This window comes from Archocentrus centrarchus, unplaced genomic scaffold, assembly GCF_007364275.1.
Source record: "Archocentrus centrarchus isolate MPI-CPG fArcCen1 unplaced genomic scaffold, fArcCen1 scaffold_50_ctg1, whole genome shotgun sequence".
Classification (NCBI taxonomy): domain Eukaryota; kingdom Metazoa; phylum Chordata; class Actinopteri; order Cichliformes; family Cichlidae; genus Archocentrus; species Archocentrus centrarchus.
Genome location: NW_022060273.1, coordinates 379959 through 404243, shown reverse-complemented (window position 1 = coordinate 404243; position 24285 = coordinate 379959). Strand labels below are relative to the sequence as shown.

Genomic DNA, 24285 nt, shown 5'->3' with positions numbered 1-24285 from the left:
GGCGTCATTTCCGCTCTCCCAAAGTGTCACCGTGGGGTTTTTTATTATTTCAGCCTGTTGCCAGATGTATAAAACAGGTATGGGCTCAAACTACACACAAACGTCTGTTTATGAAGGCAGTGTGTGCTGTAAAAACGTGCAGACCATCCTTACACTTCAGATCATGTTAAGTCTTACAGTACAGATGAAAAGTAAGGCATGAACAGAGCAGCACATTTCACAAAGCTTGCATTTCTTATCATAATACAGTATATTTTTTCTCTTTACAAGATCATCTACCTTAGCAATACGTACAATTTACCAATCACAAAGATCACTGCAAATTTACCTCATACCAAGCTTTGTTGGTCTGTTGTGCTATAAACGCTGCTGATGGGCTGCTTTCCTCGTGTCAACTTTTGCCCTTTTTTAGCTTCATATTTGTGATCTATTTCCCAAACTTCACCTCGAGGCATAATTCTCCACTCAGGCAAATTATGTTTCTTTTTTGCTGTTCTATATTAAATGATTGACAACTTGATGTGCATCTTTATATGCAAATCATAAAATAGGTGAGTCGCTACATCCATTCATAGCTGAAGATGGGAGTGGAAATAGCCTCGTGCATGTGTGTAACATTTCATGATGATTGACATTTATAAAAGAGGATGTCTTCACACAGCTTTAGAAATCTAATAAAAAATTATTTATATGCACTTTTCTGCCTTTGTGCATATGTTCATACACAATTTAGGTTGAGAAGTTTAGTTTTCTGCATCTGGCCCCAGGTGTATTCCCTTCACACTCATTGTAGAGATTCAGGGAGTCGCACAACGCTGCTTTTGTCGTTCTGACCAGCCCGAGCTTCCAGCAGTTTTCCAAAAATGCATAAGTGGATGAAACAGAAATGAGATGCCAGTTTGCTAGCTGCATTAGCACTGTTGAAAATGTCATCGTGCTTGGCCAATCACTGACAGTGAGCCCCCCCTACAAAGCTCCAGAACAGCTAAAGGTTCAGTGTGATTGGCGCACGTGTGAGTCTGTTGTACCTTGTTACATCAGTGTTTGGGCTCTCCTTCACACTCATTCATTCATTCCAGTCCAAAAACACATTTTTACATTTACTAAAGAGGTGCAATCGCAAGTTTGCAAGTCAAAGCCATGGAGCACAGTCATTCCTTCAGTTGGCTTAATTACAATTTGTCCTGCACAAATAGATATGCAAATGTGATAAAAGGGTTGTGGCAATTAACTGCTAACTGTGCTACTATTTAACACCAGAAAAGCATGTCTTTGTGCTTTATGTGGATGTGCTAGTTGCTACTAGGGGTGTTAATTTATCGGGGATATTTAAGTGGTTGGAGCTGTGCTGATATCTCACAGCAGCACCAAAACTTTAAACTTTAGCTCTTCACCCCAAATGTTTAGAGAAGGGCCTCAGATATTTCTGGGCCTCAGTGCTTCTGGTATGCTAATTTAGCAGAGCAGTATGTGGCACATCAGAGAGATGGGGTGAATGGTTTGCCTCTACTTGTTTAATCACTTTCAAGTATTTTTGCTTTTTCTTTACTATATCAGATCTGTTACATAACATGTTGCTACACATACAGCTATAAATATGACTCAGCTCTGAAGCGTGTAAGAGTACATTAAAAATCATATATGTTGATCAGGCGTCACAGGGTGTATTTGTGATTGTTGCAGAAACTGTTGCCCATGCGTGGCTGAGAGTCAGATTCCTTGAATAAAAAGCTGCAGCTTCACACAACATGCAGATAAAAATCCACGTGCACATTTACACATGTGGTGCCCTAACTTCATTAACACGCTGAGCCGCCTGTGCTGTCAGTTTCATCCGGAGAACAGTCGTCTCCACCTCCAAAACTCAACACAGTCTCCACCCACTTCTAACAGAAGACCTTTCCTCCTGATCAGAACAGGTCAATTCTCTTTCAGTTGCCTGTTATTGCTGCTCTTTCCAGGGAGAGATACATGTGTGACACCTGCACTTATTTTTGTTTAGATAACAACATCTACTACTAATTTAGTGCTTAGTAAATCTGGCCTCTAGTGCTGAGATGTGAAACCCCAGGTGTGAATCATGTGGTCATACCAAAGAAAAAGTCACTAAAGTCTGAAGGAACATGATGTGGAGAAAATAGATTTCTTTACCAAATTTTACAATAAATGATCTGAGATACTTCCAAAGCTGGACCAAAGTTGGTGAGCTCAGCAAACAATGCTTCCATCATTGGAGTTCTGCTGCTAGTATGTCTAATATGTGAGAAAATCAAATAATCCTGTGATGCTGTAGCTAATCTACCTGCTGCTCTATGTATGATGAAACAATGTAGATCAGCCAGTATGTCTTCTACCAAAACCCCCTTTTTTGATCTGAGAGGATGCTCGGTCCTTAAAAGTATAGAAATACAACTGAAACAGACTCACTCACACTTTAATTAATCACAGCCCATATATTCTGCACTGTATAAGACACACACTAAATGACACAAACCGTAATTTACTTGAGATGAAGATTCAGCTTAATGTACAACATGGTGCCTTTTGGGGGGGGGGGGGGGGGGGGGGGGGGACTACACAATTGTATAAAATGTATGTTTTGTCTGGTGCTTTATTTTGTTTTTAAGTGGAGTTTTGTGTATATCATAACAGGCCATTTTGCTCATTTAACGTACTGACAAACCCTATGGACTATGCTGGGGGATCAAGTTGTATTTTGTACCCAATCAGAGCGATTGTGGATATTTAATTCTGTGAAGAAGCCAGCTGTCCAATCCTTCGCCTCCTCCATTGCCATCCCTCTGTCTGTTGGAAAACAAGAACTTTTTCTACACCACAGCATCAACAGATCTTGTACTATGGACTTGTTGTTTTAAAGAAAGTAGCTAATGTCTTTGGAATAAGCTTTTGTAAGGGTGCTCACATGCAGCCAGAAAACTACTGGTTAGCTGAAACATAAGCCAAAACCACCGTTCAATGTTTCCTACAAATAACTTGTTTCTTACAAGCAGGTTGTTGTGTTACCTGGTGTTCCTTCCCTCAGTGTCTTCAAGGGGCTGAAATCAGTTGTGTTTTATGTTTCCAACTTCTCTTATCTGTGTTTCACTGCAAAGTCTTGCCAGGTTGCAAAGCTGCTATGGGGCAGTGATGGGAGAGAAGAACTTTGTGTACATTTAAACAAAAGAGGGGAGAAGACAGCTGATGTATTTGTAATATGTACATGAATAAATAGCTTTTTCTATGAATTCATAATACAATGTACATTAAACCCCTTGGTAATAAACCACAAATTGTGATATTTAACACTAGCTGCTTGTCAGTTGTTACTGTTTGAAAATAATTTATTAGCATCAGAACATGTGATGGTTTTCTTTACCAAATTTATGGTGATGTCTACTTCAATTCTGTTTTATTTACGTATATAATAGCAGCCACCTCAAGGTGCTTTATATTTTAAGGTAAAGGCCCCACAATAATACAGAGAAAACCCAACAATCAGATGGCCTCCTATGAGCAAGCACTTGACGACAGTGGGAAGGAAAAACTCTCTTTTAACAGGAAGAAACAGGAAGAAGGGACGGTCATCTACTGCACCTGTTTGGGCTGAGGGGAGGGAGACAGGACAAAAGACACACTGTGGGAGAGAGCCAGAGATTAATAATAACAGATGATTAAATGCAGAGTGGGGTATAAATACAGAGAGAATGAAAAGAGGTGAGCAAAGAAACATGATGAGTGTCTCCTGGTCTCAGCAGATGACCCCCCCCCCCCCCCCCCCCCCCCCCCCCCGAGCCTGGTTCTGATGGAGGTTTCTTCCTGTTAAAGGGAGTTTTTCCTTCCCACTGTCACCAAGTGCTGCTCATGGAGGGTCGTTTTGACTGTTGGGTTTTCTCTGTATTATTGTAGGGTCTTTACAATATAAAGTGCATTGAGGTAATTATTATTGTGATTCCGTGCTATATAAATAAAACTGAATTGAATTTTTACATTTGGAATATTTAACAATAGTAGCACTGTGATTGTGCCAATTTGTAATGGAAGGTATTTTTCCAATAATACATTAGCAATATTGCTTCACAGGCTGGGGCCTTTCTGAGTGGAGTTTCCATGTTGTCTTTGTGGATTCCTCCCATATTACAAAGACACGCATGTTAGGCTGATTGGTGAAATTGACTGTAGGTGTGAATGTCAGTGGCTTGAGTCAACTCTACTTGATTTTTAGGTGGTAGTACCTGATACCAGGTACTTTTTTAGTACCTACTCAGCCAGGGTTCCAAGTGAGCTGAGTCAAGTCAAAAATGTGACGTCAGCAGACTGCATCCCACTGATTGGCCAGGGACTGACATCAGTAGAGTCTTGAAAGCAACTTCTTCACAAGACTCAATTTTTGAAACCCAGTGATGAGGTGGCTGTGCTTAGTGGCTGATAACAGAATCCAGAGGGAGCGACTGTTTGTGTCACATACAAATAATCTCATGGGACTTTTGCTGTAATGACTCCACCCACATTGAGATAGTACAGATAGTGATTGAGATAGTGCTCTATGACAGCTGGGATGGGCTCCAGTCTAATTTACCCTGAATTGGATAAGCAAAAGAAAACTTATGGATAGAGTACAAGGTTGCTGTCCTAAACACACAAATGTCTGTGCCAGATTTTATTGTTAGCCATCCAAAGGTTACTGAGCTAATTTACCAGATAGCAACCTGAGACCAACAAAGGCAGTAGGGATCCTTGAAGAATTATACATTACATACCAGTTTGTCTAAGAGTTGAGATATTTCTACCTGGCTCAAGCAGTGAACTCTTTGCCTCGCAATAAAGTCCTGAAGTCATTAATATCACATGTTCCCTGCTGTAGCTGCTGGGGGACTGGTTGATTGAATTTCCCTGTCTGTAAGCACTTTACTGTCTTGTGCATGCTGGCTTAGACTCCATTAGTTAAGGCTGATCAGGTGATATATCAAAAGCCTGAGAACATCTATTTAATGGCGTATGGGGGTAAAGGAGTTTGTCAGCTTCAGTTTTGTAGGTAAAAAATAAACTTTTACTTTCCATTTACAGTTTCCTGACAAAGATGTCTTATGTCTCTCTGCCATCTTGTTTTTAATTTTTTAATATGCTGTTTTACAGCCTATAGCAATGAAAATTCAGTGTCCTTTTTTGAAGAATATAAAAGTAAGAAGGAAAACAAACATGTGATCTCATTCGTAATCAGCTCTTGTCCATTTGCATAAAGGATCCATTTGATTGAAAATGCTGTATGGGACTTGTAACATAACTTTAAAAATGAGATATTCCTTCACTCCCTGGGAAACTGCTCCAGACTGTGGACTGCTTTCACAGTCTGGTGCTCTTCTGCAACCTCAGAGCACCAACAGTGAGCTATATTAGCTGACGTTATCTCAGAAATGGAGTCCACTAATTATCAACATCAACAAATTTAACAGCTCCCACTAAAACACCCAGACAGCACAGATGTGTTGCTAGTGTATGTAGTGGTAGTTAGCAGAAACGTGTCAGTGCTGATTGGCAGGAACTCGCTGCCACGCTGCTTAGCCCTGCATCGCCTACGTTCTGCCTGTCTGCATGATCCACACACAGCAGGGAGGGTAATCAGAAAACTGTGCACATTGAGACAAGTTTTTGCAATTTGGCAGGATCTTAGGTATGAAGTCAAGGTTTTCAAAAACCACCGCATACAACTTGAGGTGCACCCTTGATGACCTCAGTAATGGCTCAGTAATGACCTCAGAATGGATTTCTTGTACTTTTCATAAAACCTATGAAAAGTGGCATTTTACAAGTAACAGGAGCTGAGACACCCCATTTCCTTTTCTGATGGTAGCCATATTGGGGTTTTTTGTATACCAGCCACCAGGTGGCCACCTCAACGTGTATGTGGTGGACTTTGAAAACCTTATGACCACACCTAGGATCCTGCAAAATTCTTATAAGATTTTCTGAATTCTCTCCCCACTATCAGAGTGGGATGCTGTAGCGTTGATGTAGTTTGCTCATCAGCAAGACATCAGCGTGACGTCGCTTACCTCTGCTTCACTGATGCTTTCTCTGTCTGCACAATGCCACTAGGGCGGCATTAGTTGGCATGGACATAGTTTTCCCATTGAAAAGATGCAGCATCAACATCGCTTCTCTCAGTGCAACATTCTGTTCTTCCTTGTATCTCATCCGAACCGTGTTCTAATGTATGCTTTAATATGTAGCATCCATCCATCCATTCACTTCTGCTTATCCTGTTCAGGGTCGCGGGGGGGGGGGGGGGGGGGGGGGGGGGGGGCTGGAGCCTTTCCCAGCTGACATAGGGCGAGAGGCAGGGTACACCCTGCACAGGTCGCCAGCCTGTTGCAGGGCCCACATGGAAAGACGGACAACCATCCACATGCACACTCACATTTACACCTATGGGCAATTTAGAGTAGCCAATTAACCTAACCCCAGTAAGTGCATGTCTTTGGACTGTGGGAGGAAACCCACGCAGACACAGGGAGAACATGCAAACTCCACACAGAGAGCGAGGCCTGGGCCAAGGTGGAATCAAACCCAGGCCAAGGTGGTATTCGAACTGTGAGGCAGCAGTGCTAACCACTGCACCACCATGCTGCCCTAAAATGTAGCATGTATTCCTATATTCTACCATTTACATCCATGGTAATAATGTTTAAATATTAAGTGAACAAATAAAGAAAAATAAACCTAAATACTTCTACAGTTGCATGCTAAAATGGGTATTGGGTTCAGTATTGAAAATTAATCTAGGCAAATGTATAACCTTATTTAAAGTACGCATCCATGTACATAATCCAACAATTAAGCTGAAACCGTAACACACTGAAGATAGCAGAATGCTATTTCATTTTAGCACCTTGAGCTGACTGTTGCTGTGATTTGGTGTTATATAAATAAAATTGAATTGAATTGAATTGAAGGATAATTTAATAGTTTTGTATCTTGATCTATTTTAAAATACACAATCATTCAAACATTAAAGTTTCACAGCAAGACTGACAGACGAGGACTCCAATGCAGCACATTAAAAATCAAACAACTCATAAGAGCCAGGTGTACTGCACATGTACTGCTATTGTTATCTATGAAGGAGTATTAGGGACACATGGAGAAAAAAAAATTAAACTGTGCATTTTGGGAGTTAAAAACAAAATTTCTAGTAAAAAGTCGAAATACTATTTGAGATTAAAGTTGTCATTTCAAGTCAAACAACGGCCACAACTGCTCTGCCCTCTACAAAATGCCTCAGGTAGATGAAACAACTCGATCAGCTGTCTTATTGTGTCTTGTGATTCTGCATATCCCCTCTGTACTGCACGAAGGCGCGACCATCGATATCCTTGCATCTGCCCGGTGCCAGTTTGTGTGTCTTTTCCTTCTATGCAGCTTTCTGCACCATCTCTTTTATCCAGTAAAAGAGAAATAATTTCCTTGTTACTGAAACCAATTCTAAAGTATAGTTTCACTAACTCATCTACACAAGACAGTTTGGAGAAAGTATAACAGACACTGTTTGACTTGAAACGACAACTTTAATCCCCACATTTCAACTTTTTTCTCAAAATATTGACTTTATTCTCATAATGCACAATTTAATTTTTTTTCTCAGTGTGGCCCTAATACTCTTTTGTAGTTATCAGGCAAGAATACAAATTTTGAAATGTTAGAAACAGGAAAGTTTTTCTTTTACACAGCAGATAAAAGAAATGGGGACTGAAAACAGCGACGTTGGCCTGCTGTCTGATTGAGGTCTGTGCCTTGTTGAACCTCTGTGCACATCTGTCTGTGGAGGGGAGTTACTACATGAAACTGTGATCTTAAGTTAGACTAATGTTGGGTGCAGCTGAATGTACAGGTATTTTTCAGGAATGTACAAATAAACAATTCAAATTTCAGTAAATTTATGAACAGAGGCTTTGAAAACACATTTATTGTATTTTAATTTTTGTTCTATACTTCTTAAATCTTGCCCCTGAAAAATGCTGCAATTATTATTAAAAATGTAAACACTGAAACTAAAATAATTAAAACTAAACTGGAAAAAGTGAAGCCATTGTGTAAAGTAACTGAAACTAAACTGAAAAGCAAAATTTAGAAGTAAAAAAAAAAAATTAAAAAATACCAAACTGTGTAGTGAATACTAATACTGAAAGTGTAGAACAGCTGGACAGCTGGTTTACTCAGATTCTTCTTATAAAGTGTGCATCATGGATATATCATTATCCAAAAATGGGAATTCATGTGGGATGAAGAACTCCTACATCAACCACAAATTTCAACAGGTCTGGAATAAGCCAAGTCTTTACAACTTTTGTAAGCTGTGTAAATGTATGAATCTTCAGACATTATGAATATGTATATTTTATATGAATTTTACCCTGAACATTGCAAGCATTAAAAGAACTAATTGTAATCAAAAATGGAAAAATCCCTCCTCCAGGTGACGGTGCTGCTGCTGCTGCCCTGTAGTAGAAAACAAAAAGCAGGATAGACCCTGAAATCAGTGTGCTGAGCTGACTGGCACTGTTACCTTGCAGCAAGCAGGCTGTGGGTTCAAATGTTTTGGTGAGTTGGAGTCTTTCTGTGGAGTTCATCTGCTCTCCCACAGTTCAATGAGACACTTGTTAGGTTATCATTTAGGTGTGGATTTGAGTGTGTGGTTTTGTGTCAGCCTTGTGACAGACTCCAGCCCTGCGACCCTAAGCTCAATAAGCAGTTAACAAAACTGTTCCATAGATGGTCTGAATTTCCCCAGTTAACAGTCTGGTAGATAACGTGTTGATCACACCCAGTGATTGTGTTTTTACTGTAAGTTAACGCCTGCTGGCAGTCTGAGTAACTGGAACAGCTGTTCGTTCACAGCTGCCTTCCCATCTTCTCCTGTTGTCCTGTTGGGTATTAAAGTGATTCAATGCAGTTTCAAAAACACAACAGTTTTGGTATAACTTTACAGCAAATGTTTATTTGCATTCTGTTGAAAGATAAAGTGAATTTTAGAAGGCAGTTACGATTAGTACCTTTCATTCACTTTTTTTCTAATTTGAACTGTGAGAGGTCAAAGGGGTTTACACTGGCTACACATACAGGTAATCATTCTTACTCACCTTTAAGCAACATGAAACCTCCAGTTTGTCTGGCCATGTCTGCAATGACTGATTTAAAAAACACCAGAACTCACATGAAAGCTGTGAAAATGTTGGATTTACAGCAGGCCTGATGTTGACTGCACTGTTAAGGGACAACTGTACCAGAAAATATATTCAGATTTTATCCATCCATCTATTTTCTCCCACTTAGCCGGGTTGCAGGGGCAGCAGCGTAAGCAGAGAAGCCCAGACTTCCTTCTCCCCAGCCACCTCCACCAGCTCATCCGGAGGGACCCCAAGGTGTTCCCAGGCCAGCCAGGAGATATAATCTTTTCAGCATGTCCTGTGTCTACCCCTGGGCCTCCTCCCAGTAGAACATGCCCAGGAGGCATCCTAGTCAGAAGCCCAAACCACCTCAACTGGCTCCTTTCGATGTGGAGGACCAGTGGGTCTACTTTTTGAACCTCTCCTGACTGACTGCGCTCCTCACAATCGATAGCTTCACTTTCACACTCAGCTCCCTCTTTACCATGACAAACCGGTGCAGCGTCCACATCACTGCAGACGAAGCCCCGATCCGTCTGTCAATGTCGTGAACAAGACCCCGAGATACTTAAACTCCTCCACCTGGAGCAGGAACTCATCCCTTTTCCGGCTGAGGACCATGGCCTCAGACTTCGAGGTGCTGATTCTCATGCCAGCCGCTTCACACTCAGCTGCAAACCTTTCCACTGTGAGCTGGAGGCCACCACCTGATGAAGCCAACAAGACCGCATCATCTGCAAAGAGCAGAGATGAGATTCTGAGGCCACCAAGGTGAAAGCCTTCTGCCACCTGGCTACACCCACAGGAAACGAGTCCGACTAATTGCCGGCAATACAGAGTTTTACAGGGACTGAATGGCCACAACAATGGGCCAGACACCACATACTCCCGCATGACCTCACACAGGATATATGTGGGAGGCTGAGGAGTGTTATCCCCTGATAGTTGGAGCACACCCTCCAGTCTTCCCTCTTAAAGATGGGGACCACCACCCCGGTCTTCCAGTCCAGTGGCACCACCCCAGATCTCCACGCAATGTTGCAGGTGTGTCAATCAAGACAGCCCTACAACATCCAGAGCCTTAATTTCCCAAATTATATTCCAAGGTCGGTAGGAAAATCTATTATGCAGAGCAAATTACTACATGGCAGAAAGGTGCTACTAGTGGCCGGAGGTAAATGAAGAGGAGAGTGGGAAAGTGTGTTAGGATGCAACAAGAGAGAAGGAGAGAACACAGATAGAGTGAGATGGAGAAAGATGATCTGCTGTGGCGACCCCTAAAGAGACCAGCCAAAGGAAGAATATTTATCACCACCATTAAATTGGTATAAGAAATGCACTTTAACAAGTACAAATAGTGTACTCTGTAGTTTATTGCCCAGATTTCATAGATACAGATAAACATTTAACTTTTAATAAACAGTAAGAACTCTGTGCTGCTGCGCTCACACTGACAGAAATGATGGACAGGCACAGCTTCAGGATGGCTGCCAAACACACCATGTAAAGAACACACGACAGGATCAACAACGTGGTAAAATAGCAAAATAAAAAAATAAAAATATATGACACATATTATTTTCATGGCATTATAACATTTATCTCTTATATTAGCATAACACACATGAAAGTAAAACACAGTCCAAAAACCTGTTTAACCTATTTAATTTTCTCAGGTTATGTGAAAACCTGAGAGGACCTTTAGGGAATGTTACCTGAAGACTCCTGAAGGTCACAGTTTAGAGAATGTTCTAGAAATATTCTAGAACATTCTACAAATGTAACCTTCAGGTGACCTCCAAGGACATTCCCTAAAAGTTCCCTGAAGGTCACATTTTGGAGATCCTTTAAGTTCCAGAAGTAAAGTCCATAGGGGTTTTGATTATGTCCCATAAAGTTATAACCATCCAAAGATGACTTACTATAAGCTACGACAGTGTGAAACAATGGCATGTGATCCACAGGTGTCATGGGCCTGGGCCTTTTGCCCAGCGTTTTGTGTTAGGTTCGGTTTTTCACTGAGATTCTTCTGTTGTGTTCCTTGTTTGTATATGGTTCTGATTCTTTGTTTATTATAGTTTATAGGTCCTGTTATTAGTTATAGTTATATTGAATTCCTGTTTCACTTTGTTCTTGTCGTCCCCAGGTCTGTGTTCCAGTGTCAGGCTTGTTCCTCTGTGTCATGTCCCTTGCCTCGTGTGTTTTGTATTTAGCTTTATTCTCAGTGTTGTCACATCTGCGTCTCTGTCTCAGTACTCTGTTGTTTCCCATTTTACTTTGTCAGTCCTTATCTCTAGTGTTCTATTTAGTTTAATTCCCGGTCTTGTCTTGTTTAATTATTCCCAGCTGTTTCTCCACCTGATCCTGATCTTCTCATTATCCTGTGTTTGTATTTAAGCCCTGACTTTTCCTGTGTTCGTTGTTGAGTCATACCCTCATGTGTTGTGCAGTGTTCTGCTCCTGTCAGCCCTGTTTGTATTTTGAATAAGCCTCATTAAAGTAACCTCTCAGTCACATGTTTCCTGAGTGCTGCATTTTGGGTCTGAGCCTGTCTGCATTCCCTGCACGCTATGACAGAATGATGCGACAATGACGGACCCAGCAGGCAAGGAATTTAGTGAGTTTTAAAAGTTTCTTTATGACATTGTGGCATAAATAAACAATGGTTTGCTTCCTTCACCCTGGAGAAGAAGCAGTCTGTTCAGACCCAGCTAATCCAGGTGGTGTCAGACCACCTGCCCTGGGTGGATCATTTGCCTGACTTTCGTAAAGACTTCATTGTTTCCACAATCCTGTTATAGGTGGCTCATCCTATGCCACCACAGCTACCAGCTCATTCTTCATCAGCAGACAGCCTGCTCTTCAGCTTCGCTGCAGCGATCACCGCTTATGGCAGCCCCTGTCTGCCGACACTGCACAGCCCCAGACTGCTGATATTGCGTGCCCCGTGCTACCCAAGCTCTCTGAACCTGTGTGCCCAGTGCAGCCCCAGCCTCTCGGTGCTATGTGCCCTGTGCAGCCACAGCCCACAAAATAAGGTCTGCTGGTGCCGCTAAGCTGAACTGTGTGCAAAGCACCTGCGTGGCCCACTTCAAAGACTGTGATTGTTTCTTGGCCTGCATTCTCAGAGACTGTGTCTAGTAAGGTATCCCCTGTGCCTGAACACCCAGCACCCACAACTGTTCCCAGGGTGAGGGTCTGCAGAGCACAGCCCGTCCCCTCACCCATACCTATTCCACCTACATCCGTACCTATCCCAAGGATGAGGATGGCCAGGTTTGAGTCTAGACTACAGCCTTGTCAGTCTCCAGGGTCTTCTGTGCCGTCGTTTCAGTCTTCAGTGCCGTCTGTCGCAGTGCGTCGTCAGTCTTCAGAGTCTGCCACTACAGCACGTCCATCTCCACAACCTGCACAGTTCCGACCTAGGCAAGTGAAAAGGCTTGTGAAGCTGGGTCTCAGCTAAGAACTGTTTTGCCTACGTCTGCTGATGTCGGGTCTCTGCAACCTGTTCATGGATTGGTCAGACCATAAACAAACTCCCTCTGAGCCCGCAGCTCAGCCCCTGCTGCCAGAGCCTGCACCATTGCCTCCAACACCAGAGCCTGCACCACTGCCAAAGCTTCCACCACAAGAGTCACCCAACCAATCCCCAAAGCAGTCCCAGCCATCAGAGGAGACGGCTGTGCGCCCTGCACCGCAGTCCCAGCCTGTGTTCCCAAAGCTGATGGGTCCTGCTCCGCCTGAGTGTCCCGGGTTTTCTGAGCCAGAGCCTAAGGATCCGACGTCACCAGGGTCTGGAGTGTTCCACCATTGTCAGCCGCCTGCCAGGCCACCCCAGGTGTTCTGTCGGCCTCCTGTTTTGCTTTGTCGCCGCTGCTGGGATCACGGCCAGCCTCCTGACCTGTCTCATTGCTGCCGCTGGCACTGCAGCCAGCCTCCTGATCTGCTTTGCTGCCATATTGGACCTCGGCCCTCAAGTCTGGCCCCGTGGCCTGGGCGGCCTCCTGAACTGTTTGCTCCCTGTGGTCAGACCCCATGGCCACGGCAACCCCCTGAATTGTGCTTTTTGAACTCTGTTGCTTCATGTTTTGTTTTTGTCTAATTATTCCCAGCTACTTCTCCACCTGTTCCCGATCTTCTCATTATCCTGTGTTTGTATTTAAGCCCTGACTTTTCCTGTGTTCGTTGTTGAGTCATACCCTCATGTCGTGTGCAGTGTTCCGTTACTGTCAGCCCTGTCTGTATTTTGAATAAGTCTCATTAAAGTAGGTGTAGGTGCTGTAAAGAAAGACCCTACAACAGCTGACATCACCAACAACCTCTAGAGGGCGGGAGTGAAGGTATCACAATCTATTGTTTGCAGAAGGCTTCATGAACAAAAGTACAGAGGCTTCACCAGAAGATGCGAGCTACTGCAACTAGGAGTGGCTGTAGCAGGTGGTAGAGCAGGTCACCGACTGATCGGAACGTCGCCGGTTCGATTCCTGGCTTCTCCAGGCTGCATGCCAATGTATCCTTGGGTAAGATACTTAGCCTCAAGTTGCTGTCCAATGTGAGTGTGAATGTGTGTGAATGTTAGATAATAAAAGCACTTAGCTTACTTAATCATGGAAGTGCTTGTGTGAATGGGGTAGATGTGTTGTATAAGCGCTTTGAATGCTCAAATTGAGTAGAAAAGCGCTATATAAGAACTAGTCCATTTACTAATTAGGAAGAAGAATTCAATTCAATTTTATTTATATAGCACCAAATCACAAAAACTAGTCGCCTCAAGGCGCTTTATATTGTAGGTAAAGACCCTACAATAATTACAGAGAAAATTCAACAGTCAGAATGACCCCCTATGAGCAGCACTTGGTGACAGTAGGAAGGAAAAACTCCATTTTAACACGAAGAAACCTCCAGCAGAACCAGGCTCGGGGGGGGGGGGGGGGGGGGGGGGGTAGTCATCTGCTGTGACCGGTTGAGCTGAATGGGGAGAGAGACAGGAATGAGTTAAAATTAAAAGAATCAAGGTGTTGCAATGTCCCAGTCAAAAGCCAGACCTCGAGCTAATTGAAACACTATGGCAGGACCTTAAGAGAGCTGTGCATAAACGAGTGCCTGCAAACTTCAATGAAATGAAGCTAAGACCAAAATTCCTCCACAATAATGTGAGAGACTGATAAATTCATATAAATAACAATTCCTTCAAGGTATCGCTGCAAAAGGTGGTTCTACAAACTATCGAATCATGGGATGTACTTATTTTTTCACACACTGCTTTTGCATTTTGGCTCAATTTTTATTTAACCAGGCAAACAGATAAAGAGCAATTTCTTATTTACAACTGTGGCCTGGCAATTAATAATGACACCGTGTAACATGGTGTGTTGTTCTTCATCTCAGGTTTTATTTACCTAATTTCAAACCTGGTAAAAACTGGATAACATTTTATTATGTCCTGATATTTAAAAACTTAGAACTGAAATTTCATTTTTGCCATAAGATTTAGTGGAAGCTAAATTCTTTGAAATCACATGTATTTATACCATTATTACCAGTTACTACAGTGCTAGAAGGCTAGGTAGCTAGCAATTAAAATGACTGATTCAGTTGCCATTTGCTCCTCAAATGTTATTTAAAGCTTTGCTTATGTATGATCTAAAAACTTAATTTCTATGATACTGCACGGAGGAGAAAAAAAACCTCAGTTCTAGCTTAAACTGCAGGCACAGCATTTTATGGTCAGGTGAGTCAAAGTCTGATTCTGGCTTTAACTCCCTTATAGCCAGATATTTTGCAGCTCTGTAGGAAAGAACTGCTGAAGCAGTTCCAAAAGAACATGCTCACTTTCTGTATAGATAAGATCCAGCCTGCTCCTCCCTTCTACCTCTATCTGTAACAAGACTGCTCAGTGATATTTGCAGAGTCGTCCTGCACACCACCCTTTGTTTCCAGTAAACTCTGAATCTATTTCTAGACTGAGTGTGTGAAAAGAGACATGGCCACTGTCAGCCGGCAGCATTCACAGTAAGGTAGGTGCATCTTTTAACAGAGATGTGTGGATAACTTTTTTATTAGTTCAAACTATGAACATATAAAGCTTGCAGTTGCTTTTAGGTACCACTCTTCTAGTTATTGTTTTGCCATAAAGCAGGTGACGATGTGGACTATTTGAAAACATTTTTGTTAGCACTTCCTACCAATCAGTGGTCACACTGTGCTCTGCAATGTCTGTCTGTTGATAAAGTTTGTGTTTGACAGACCAAAGCACCTGACTGTTGCCTCCACAGTTCAGGTGAACAAACATCTGAACTCTGAATATTTAATGATTTCACTTAATTTTACTTTATGTTGCAAAGCAGTAAAATTTTCTGAGCTCTGACATATTGACTTCATCTGTCACACTAAATGGTTTCCTTTTGATTTCAGGGATATTAAATTGTGTCATTGAAATAGAAATGGGTAGAAAACCACCAAAGTGGATTTGAACTTAAATAATGGCTTTAATCTAATGGGTTAAACAAAATTATTGCAATATCTGTTTACAGTCATTTTTTATAAGTAGTCCCCTATTTTCAGAGGCTCAAAATTGGCCACATGAGGCCTGTTCACTCATCATTCCACAACAAATTGAGCAAAAGAACTTTGGTAACTGGAGGTCTAGAGGTCCAAGAGGGTGTCACTGCAAGGATGAAGCCAATTCAATTCAATTCAATTCAATTCAATTTTATTTATATAGCGCAAAATCACAAGAAACAGTCGCCTCAAGGCACTTTGTATTGTGGGTAAAGACCCTACAATAATACAGAGAAAACCCAACAGTCAAAAAGGAAAAACTCCCTTTTAACAGGAAGAAACCTCCAGCAGAACCAGGCTCAGGGAGGGGGGGGTGTCATCTGCTGAGGGAGGGGGCTGAGGGGAGAGAAAAGACATGCTGTGGAAGAGAGCCAGAGATTAATAACAATTAATGATTAAATGCAGAGTAGAGTATAAACAAAGTAAATAAGGTGAATGAAAAGAAACAGTCTATTGTGGGAACCCCCCCAGCAGACTAAGCCTATAGCAGCATAACTAAGGGATGGTTCAGGGTCACCTGGTCCAGCCCTAACTATAAGCTTGATCATAAAGGAAAGTTTTAAGCCTAATCTTAAAAATAGAGAGGGTGTCTGTCTCCTGAATCCAAGCTGGAAGCTGGTTCCACAGAAGAGGGGCCTGAAAGCTGAAGGCTCTGCCTCCCATTCTACTCTTAAGTATCCTAGGAACCACAAGTAAGCCAGCAGTCTGAGAGTGAAGTGCTCTGTTGGGGTGATATGGTACTATGAGGTCTTTGAGATAAGATGGTGCCTGATTATTCAAGACCTTGTATGTGAGGAGAAGGATTTAAATTCTATTCTAGATTTAACAGGGAGCCAATGAAGAGAAGCCAATATGGGAGAAATCTGCTCTCTCTTTCTAGTCCCTGTCAGTACTCTAGCTGCAGCATTTTGGATCAGCTGAAGGCTTTTCAGGGAGCTTTTAGGACAGCCTGATAATAATGAATTACAATAGTCCAGCCTAGAAGTAATAAATGCATGAATGAGCTTTTCAGCATCACTCTGAGAAAGGATGTTTCTAATTTTAGAAATATTGCACAAATGCAAAAAAGCGGTCCTACATATTTGTTTAATATGTGCATTGAAGGACATATCCTGGTCAAAAATGACTCCAAGATTTCTCACAGTGTTACTGGAGGCCAAAGTAATGCCATCCAGAGTAAGTATCTGGTTAGACACCATGTTTCTAAGATTTGTGGGGCCGAGAACAAGAATTTCAGTTTTATCTGAATTTAGAAGCAGGAAATTAGAGGTCATCCAGGCCTTAATGTCTTTAAGACATTCCTGCAGTTTAACTAATTGATGTGCATCATCTGGCTTCATTGATAGGTAAAGCTGAGTATCATCTGCATAACAATGAAAGTTGATGCAATGCTTTCTAATAATACTGCCTAAGGGAAGCAGGTAAAGTGTAAATAAAATTGGTCCTAGCACAGAACCCTGTGGAACTCCATAATTAACCTTAGTGTGTGAAGAAGACTCCCCATTTACATGAACAAATTGGAGTCTATGAGATAAATATGACTCAAACCACTGCAGTGCAGCACCTTTAATACCTATAGTATGCTCTAATCTCTGTAATAAAATGTTATGGTCAACAGTATCAAAGCTGCACTGAGGTCCAACAGGACAAGAACAGAGATGAGTCCACTGTCAGAGGCTGTAAGAAGATCATTTGTAACCTTCACTAATGCTGTTTCTGTACTGTGATGAATTCTGAAACCTGACTGAAACTCTTCAAATAAACCGTTCCTCTGCAGATGATCAGTTAGCTGTTTTACAACTACTCTTTCAAGAGTCTTTGAGAGAAAAGGAAGGTTGGCACATTTTTAGTCTTACTGACGATTCAAAATGCTTTAAACTGCAAATAAACACAGTATTTTATTCTATACACTGCAAGGATTTCATCTACCTCTTATCCATGGTCAATTTTTAGATTGCAGGAAGAAGCGGGAGTACCTGGAGGAAACCCATAGAGCCACAAAAAACGCCCCAAGTCAGTTTGCAAATCAGGAACCTTCTCACTGTAAGGCGACAGTGCCAACCATTTGGGGCATAGTGCTACCCACTGGGATGAAAACACAGAATAAACCTATCGGAGAAATACCAAAAACTTACACAGTGGCCAAACCAAAAATCTGGTACATTCTCAAAATGAAGGAATACACTGTCCAGCACACCAACTGAAGGTTGCTGCAGAAAAGGCTTGAAAGCATCTCAAGGGTGGAATAGCAGCATTTGGTGGATTCTAGAGTTTGAGTAATCAGTGACTGCAAAAGATTTTCATCCAAGTAAAGGAATCCTTAATTTTAATATTATGTCAGTTTTTCCAGTTACCTTTGAGCCTCTGAAAATGTGGGACTATATATAAAATAGCTGGACACAGTTGATGCAGTTCTTTTATTAAACCTTTTGAATTACAGATGAGAATCTGCACTTTTGTTGCTTCATGTTTGTAATCCCTTTTGCACAGAATCTACTGAGTTGATGGCCTCAAAGACTTTTTTCATTTCAGCGGGTTTTGCTCTGTTCATAAGTCCTGAACTGGGACCACTAAATAGAGTAAAATGAGAAAAAAATAGAAACAGTTTAACAGTCTCCTTCTTCTTTGACAATCACACGACCCCCTATGAGCTAGAACTTGGTGACAGTGGGAAGGAAAAACTCCCTTTTAACAGGAAGAAACCTCCAGCAGAACCAGGCTCAGGGAGGGGCAGTCATCTGCTGGGGGGGGGGAGAGCCAGAGATTAATAACAATTAATGATTAAATGCAGAGTGGAGTATAGCCAAAGTAAATAAGGTGAATGAAAAGAAACAGTGTATCATAGGAACCCCCCAGCAGCCTAGGCCTATAGCAGCATAACTAAGGGAGGGTTCAGGGTCACCTGATCCAGCCCTAAATATAAGCTTGATCAAAAAGGAAAGTTTTGTTTTGTTTGTTGTGAAGCACATCAGCACTAAAGGCATAACATTGGTGTGGACCATAGGCTGCATATACATAAAAGACAGATATCATCCACTTGTCTGTGAGGCCCCATTTTGAAGTGTCCATATTTAGATTAGAGGAATATTAATCTTGGTGAGCTAACTGCATCCATAGGCTGTGTCAGGGCATTGCACAGAGATGCATGATGTAGTGCTATGAGGTGTGTTAATGATCCTCCTTGTCTTCTTTGCATCCCAAATAAAAATATCATATAAATAACATGAAGTTGTACTCCACTGTAGAGTTGGCTGCAGACACTTTCAGTTGGATTTGGGGCATTTGTACCTAATGTGAAAGCATTCTTAGCTGAGTTGTAATTATTTCTTGTTACTAGTGAATAATCGTAACCACCAGCAATCAATAAGAGAACTGTACCTCTGATGGACTGACTGTATTCTGATGTCCTCAGGAGTTTGGACTTTCCAAGTTTAAACTTTAACTATGCAGTCCCACATTGATTCTTTGTCTGCTGGATGCATACTGTAAAAAAGCTGTGTTATGCTAACATTTTAGATAAACTATTGATATGACGGGAGGCGATATTTTCTATTATCTGATATACAGCCCACAGCAGTTCTTCTCTACAGTCAGCTATTAACTGAGTTCTGATTGGTTCTTATTGATGCTTAAATTGAGGTAAATTGGAAGAAAAGCTGACCATGGGTGTGAGTGGTAGCAAGAAGTGGATTATAAAGGTAAGAAGACTGAAAATGATGCTGACATTTGTCTAAAATGATGGCGACTTTAAGCAGAGTTTAACCACAAAAACCACCATATGACCCTGCTCTGAACGCCTCTAAATTTCACCATCCCCCACAGTAGCTGTTACACAGCCTCTCACTGAAATTGTGTGTCTGAGACAATAAAAGTTGGAGTTCAATTCTTTTTGTCCAGCCAGCCAGCAGGATGTGCAGTCACTGCTTTTGTTTAGGGAGACATATTTTGAAGCCCAGAGAGACAAAACAATGTGTACAACGTCATTAGAATGGAATATGGGATAGGCTGACCCGCTCACTGCAACAATGCAGGAACACACACATGTGCTTACTCATATCGTAGAATATCACTGTCATAAATACAGACAAGAAAGAAAGAAAGAAAGAAAGAAAATGGCCTGAAATTATCCAACTTGCAACTGTGCATTTCACCAGACATTTACCGGACGGAGTTATCATGACTGACTGACAAACGTCAGCGTGCGCAAAAGCATATTGTGATACATTTCCTGCTCTGCTTTCCCCCCATTTTTTTTTTACCTTGTGTGGCCCTATATTTAGCCTGACCAACCAACACAGGCAGGAAACCTAAGTTGGGAAAGAATTGAAGGAAGTCTAGTGGCCATTTAGACAAACAAAAACAGACTGAGATCAGTGCTGGTTGAATACACACCATTACTGTATGGGGCTGAGACAAAGGGCTTTACAAAGCTAGAGAAGCCATCTGAAGAAAGGCTGGAAGATACATAACCAAGTTCTGACAGCTGGAGCGCTGTACTGGTTTTAGCAGCAACCTTTTGGGTCCAGCTGGATTTTAGTATCGATGCTGATTTGAACAGACTAAAAGGTGGATCTGTTCATGGACATGTTTAAAAGGCAGCTCCATGAGATGTTCTGGTAGATCCTGGCAGAATAAAAGTCTCACATGAGGTAAGCTGCATATGGAGTTACCTAAATGTTTGTGTGGAAACCCAAAACTGAAAACCCATTATTTCTATTCATTCAATATTGACTTGAGTTACAAAATTGAGAACTAAAATATTCAAATGACATTAGTTGATATGTGAATTTTGTTGTGCTTGAATTCCATATTATGGCTTTTTTGTGGCTGGGTTGATGGACACTGATATCAGATATTTACTGGGTTTTTATACAATTTAAGACTTGTTAGGCTTCATATTATTTGGAACACTGTATTAGAGTGTTCCAAATAATATGAACGTTATTCATTTAGACAGCAATTCTAACTCCACGGGAGTGTGACTACCATACGAGGAAAGCAGCCAGTATACAAACCTCCTCTTTGTGTTTTTAACAGTCTACTGCAGCTACATATGTTCATAAACACATGCATCGCCTCATCAGAATAATTTTTTCATTGGCTGTCACCATAGTCACCGCACAGCATTGACTGATGGTAATCTGACTCTGTCCCCTGTGGATTTAAAGCAGCTCCATTTATTCACAGGGCTAGAGGCCAGGCTGCAGTTTGTCAGTGCACTTACCTTCAGGTTTAATGAGTAACCTTCACTGACTGCTGCAGGGAGACAGTTTCCCACACTCACTCGCTGCAGTCCATGAACTCGGTCTGCCTTTAATTGCTGAATATGTTCAAACAGCATCTATGGTTGTAAGTTGATTTAAATTGTAAAAAGCCAAAGTGAGTAACTTATCAGCCAGTGAACCACAGGTTTTTAAGGTTGTCATGTTTAATCTTTATTTAAACCCAACCCTAGCTCAGTGCTTTCTAATCTCATTGTACATTCTGTATAATGACAAATATCTATTCTATTCTATTCTATTCTATTCTATTCTATTCTATTCTATTCTATTCTATTCTATCAGAATATGCAAGTTTTGTTCTTTTTAAAAAATTGCTCCCTGAAGTCTTTGTAGCCAGGGAACAAAGAAAGTAATTAACTCTGGTCACTTTTTTCCAGAAAAATACTTTTTCCTTGTCTCCAAAACATAACGTTAGTGTTGGGGTTGTCACCAATGACCGCTCAGACCTCACAGGGTTGAAGAGCCTACACATAAAGCAGGTGTTTCAGCCAAATATAGACCAACTTCCCTTTATTCCAAAAATCCTCAAAACAGCACAGAAACAGCACTGACTGAAGGTTACACATGGCCTCTGATAGTGACTTGTCTTGTTGGACCTCAGTGCAGCACTCAGTACTGCTAATCACATCATTTTACAGTGACCAAAATAAACCACTGGGATGAAGGATAAGCGTGTCTGACTGATGCAAATTTGTTCATATAAATGAGGAGTGTTTCACACACACAAACTTTAAGTCCTCTCCACACAGGAAGAGATTAACACCGATGTAGAGACCACAGAAAGTCAATGAGATTCAGCAACTTTAAGCAAAGATGGGTGAAATATCCTCTGGTGGTTGACATAATGATGTTATGGCCACTTTCCAGTCTCGTTTTCGCAAATTGCGCACCACTGAAACTGCGTTACTTAAAGTATCTAGTGACATTTTGATGGCAGCAGACTCTGGAGAGTTCTCTGCTTTTGATACCGTTGATCACAGTATGATGATAAACAGGCTTAGGGATCTGTTTGGGATCACTGGTGTTGTTTTAGAGTGGTTCATGTCATATTTATCTGAGAGATCTTTTACTGTTCATATGAAACAATAGTCTTGTCTTGTGGGGTACCTCAGGGATCTGTTTTGGGTCCAGTTCTCTTTTAACGTTATATATTCCCTCTTGGCCAAACTATAAGATATTACAATGATATTCATTATCATCTTTTATAAATTGGATGTCTTTATTGGATGTCACTGTAAATTTTAGATTTCATTTTAAAATTTTAGTTTTGAATTTTAGGGCCTTACATAACCAAACTCTCCAGTGTCTCTCTGACCTGCTGAAACCATATTCTTCATCCCGAGCTCTCAGATCATCAGGTCAAAGGTTACTGTTGGCCCCATACACTCGGTTCAAAACTCGTGGGGATTGGGCTTTTCAGGAAGTGCCACCAAGGTTGTGGAATTCTCTTCCATTGTCCTTAAGCTGTACAGACTCCACTGACTCAGCCGAAGTTGTTAATTAACTTGTTCTTTATGCTGTATTCTATTGCTTTATATTGTTATACTTTTATTTTTTGTCTTTTATTGTGAAGCACTTTGTGATTTTTATCTGATAAGTGCTATATAAATAAATTTTACTTACTTATATGACAGGGAAGTAAATACAGGTACATCAGAGGGTTACCTAGACAACCAGAGCCTGAAATATCTACTAGCAACCAACCATCAGCGACAAGGTGATGTGCCACAAGGGAACTGCTTCCTGTGTGAATGTGGTTTTAGTCACGGAGGTGCACAAAGATTTGTAGTAGGATCAATAATTTTGCCTTTATACATGCCTCCCTTTAGGCAGTATTAGAAAATACTTCCGTTGATCTATGAAGCCAAATGACACAAATCAGTTTAACTACAGACATGCCATAAATTCTATACTATTAAAAATTTTATTTTTTTTATCTTTACTTAAAGAAAAAGCATAAACACCTTTAGATTGCTTGGGAAACATTGTCATCCTGCCATTTTTTAAAAATTAAAATGTCAACATACTGGAATATGGAATGTTCAGTAAAAGCAAATGACCTCAGATGAAGAGGCAGTAATTGCATGAGTGTGCATAACAGAGTGCAGAATAGATTCAGTTGCTTTGTACTAGATGGAAACCAGAAATGTCTGTTGAGATGCTAAAATGTAACAAAATGTTCTCCTCAACCAGCAGAATGTCAAGTGGCTCTACATGCTTCACAAAGGTCATTAATATGTGCACAAATTTGTCATAAAACTATGTGTGTTTCACATCTTAATTGAAAGGTGAATAATAGTCTGTGCAAGTTACTTATTCGTTCGACTGTACGGCAGCTGTTTTCACAGTGGGACTGATTTATTCTTCCGGGTGTGATCCAGATTAACATCCAGAGATAAGATAAAGCAGTACTCTATGTTTACTGATAGCATGCATGTAAGTGTATGTGCAACGATCAAACAGAGCTCTGTGAGTGTGTGTGTGTGTGTGTGTGTGTGTGTGTGTGTGTGTGTGTGTGTGTGTGTGTGTGTGTGTGTGTGTGTGTGTGTGTGAGCCACTGACAGGATGCAGCACTGGATACTTGAGGATACTTGGACATTCCTGCTGTTTGTGTCATCACAATTGTGTGATTTATTTATTTTCTTCACTGGCAGTTTACTGGCAGGAAATCCCACATCTGTCATCTGTTTTTTGCTGCTAATATATGAACTATGTGTATTATTTCCATTACTTTTAGAGGACTGAAGCAGTCACTCTTTGTCACCCTGGCTATGGTGCTCAGAAAAACTTGGGGTTGTTCCTCTTTTCCTCTATCCGTGACTAGCAGTAAGATGTCTTAGCTTTGCAGATGTAACTCTGGACCTGATAAAAACACTGGCTGCTAGAGTAAAGTGTGTATTCCCATTGGCTGGCAGTGGCTCCTGGAGGTTGCTGGTTGTCGCTGAGTGAAATCAGTTGTAAAGAAGGTGCTGCACCAAAAACCTCCTTGTGAATCCAGATTGCCACAGTTTGCCTGTAGTTTTCCATGTTTGTCTACAAATACTTGCTAACTACTAGCCAAGTGATAGTAATACTTGAAAAAGTGGATTGCACCTTCAAAATAATAGTGAACAAAAAAATGTTTCATAAAGTGCAACTTTTACTTGGAAGGCAAACTGTTTGCATTTCCAGTTTGTGTCACACTTTTCACAGGGTGCATCCCAAAAGTCCCTCCTATCTCCTTTTCCTAACCTGTTTTCCCCAGGACGTAGCATTGATAAGCACTTAGGAAACGAGGAGAG

The 24285-nt window shown here is 41.3% G+C and overlaps 1 protein-coding gene across 1 annotated transcript in view; it reads left to right on the top strand.

Moving 5' to 3' along the window:
- The first annotated feature begins 20119 nt into the window (after positions 1-20119).
- Positions 20120-24285, top strand: part of rasgrp3 (RAS guanyl releasing protein 3 (calcium and DAG-regulated)) — a 60816-nt gene continuing 56650 nt past the window's right edge. The window contains exon 1 of the mRNA XM_030725262.1: positions 20120-20371. The gene's annotated coding sequence lies outside the window, so the exon portion shown is untranslated. The remainder of the gene's footprint in view (positions 20372-24285) is intronic.